Raw genomic sequence first — 1,995 nt, 5'->3', positions numbered from 1 at the left:
CCTTTAGTTTTAAGATAGGCGGAGTTTGTTATTTCTTTTTGGTTTTCTGATTCTAGGTCTTTGAAAGCTTCGTTATATTATTTCCTTTCTCCTCAAGTTGCCCTTTGACATCTTCTGTTCAGCTATTTGACTTGTTCATGGCCTCTCAAGCTGCTCTTTAAATTTTCTGCTCAATTCTTTGACTTGTTCATTTCTTCCATTTGCTTTAGCTACTCTACGATTAAGAGCAAGTTTCAGCATTTCTTCTGACACCACTTTGATTGTTGCTTTCTTTCTTACCTTTTTAGCGACCTCATGTTTTCTTCATGTGTGATGTTCTTGATGTCACACCACAGCTCACCAGGTTTTCTGTTATTTGAGTTCAATGCAGTAAATCTGTTCTTGAGATGTTCTTGAATTCAGGAGAGATAGATACAAGGTTGTATTTTGGCTCTCCTAAGCTTTTTTTTCATTTTCTTCAGTTTCAACTTATCAGCAATTAGTGGTCCATTCCATGTCACCCCTTGGTCCTGTTTTAGCAGCTTTGAACTTCTCCATTGTATCTTCCCACAAATGTATTCAATTTCATTTCTGTGTATTCCATATAGCTAAATCCATATGTATAGTCGCCTTTTGTATTGTGGGAAAAAATGTATTTGCTATGAAGAAGTCTTTGGTCTTGCAAAATTCTATCATGCAATCTTCAGTTTTGCTTCTATCATAAAGACTCTATCAATTCGCTCTGGTCAGGTGCATCAAGTTGTTCCCACTTATAGCATATACAGAAAAAGGAAACGCTACCTGCTTGTGTGCCATCTTCACATTGTTCTTATATTTGAATCCACCGATGCAGCACCTGGGTCATTTCACCCTGTCAAAGGTCTTACTCATTTTCTATGATCCTCAAGGTGAGCAAATGGAGTGTCCTATCCGGGGACTGGTCTCTTTTGACATGTCTGAAGGATGGGAAATGGAGTTCACCATCCTGGCCTTGAAGGAGCATTCAGGCTGTTTCTCTTCCAAGACATATTTGTTTATTCTTTTGCCATTCATGGTACTGTCAGTATTCTTTGCAAGAACCATAATACAAGTGAATCAGCTCTTGTTCATTCCTCTTTATTCAATGTCCTAAAGTGATTACAAATACTATGGCTTGGGTCAGGAATGTTTCAACACTTTAAAGAAGTCCTGTGCAGCAGATCTCAGCTAACACATACCGTATCTGTTTTTCTGTGTTCCATACATTGTTAATGACTTGCAAATGTCCTTGATTCCTATTTTGCATGTTCTGATTAGTAGTAAAAGTTTCAGCTCTGTCTTCTAATTTGAGTTGTACCCCATGAGCAAGTGAAGGTCCTGAGGGCTTTACTCCCACGGACATTACTTCATTCATGCCATTATGGTCAAATTTCCTTCTGCTTCAGCTTAATTTGAAATAACTTGTGAAATTACTAAAAAAATAACTTTAGACAATCAAAAACTAACAATTTATTACCAGCAGACATATACTGCCAAACACCTTTGTTTTTTGCATTTATTGGAGTTTTCTCCCCTCCCAAATTAATATGCTGGAATTTTCAAGCCATTCTTGAGTTTAAATGACTTTTCTTTTTTAAATTTGTCTTTATTATAGAAATGATTTATTATTATAACTCTATACATTTATTATCACCTCTCCCCATCACTGTTTATATTAAAATAATCTGCAATGCCATTTAATACTCAGCTTTAATATCATCACTTCATAAACAAAACAAAATACAGTTGCATGAAGTATAATACAATTCCAGAAATATTAAAATAATATTCTTTTTAAAGATAATATTCTTTAGACAGAAAGACTATGATACCAGAAAGAAAGCTGAATTTGTACAGAGAAACAAAAAATTCTGAAGGTTATAATTTAAAAACACAACAGACCCAATTGAGGCCAATTTTTAAAAGATGTAATATAACTGATATGAATCCACATAATATCCAAAATATTTTGTCAAAAATCATAATTTGAAAATGAGC

The sequence above is a fragment of the Echinops telfairi genome, unplaced genomic scaffold (genome assembly GCF_000313985.2).
Source record: "Echinops telfairi isolate 266 unplaced genomic scaffold, ASM31398v2 ScPeMD7_7469;HRSCAF=8507_1, whole genome shotgun sequence".
NCBI classification, from domain to species: Eukaryota; Metazoa; Chordata; class Mammalia; order Afrosoricida; family Tenrecidae; genus Echinops; species Echinops telfairi.
Note: the sequence above shows the minus strand (reverse complement) of the source record.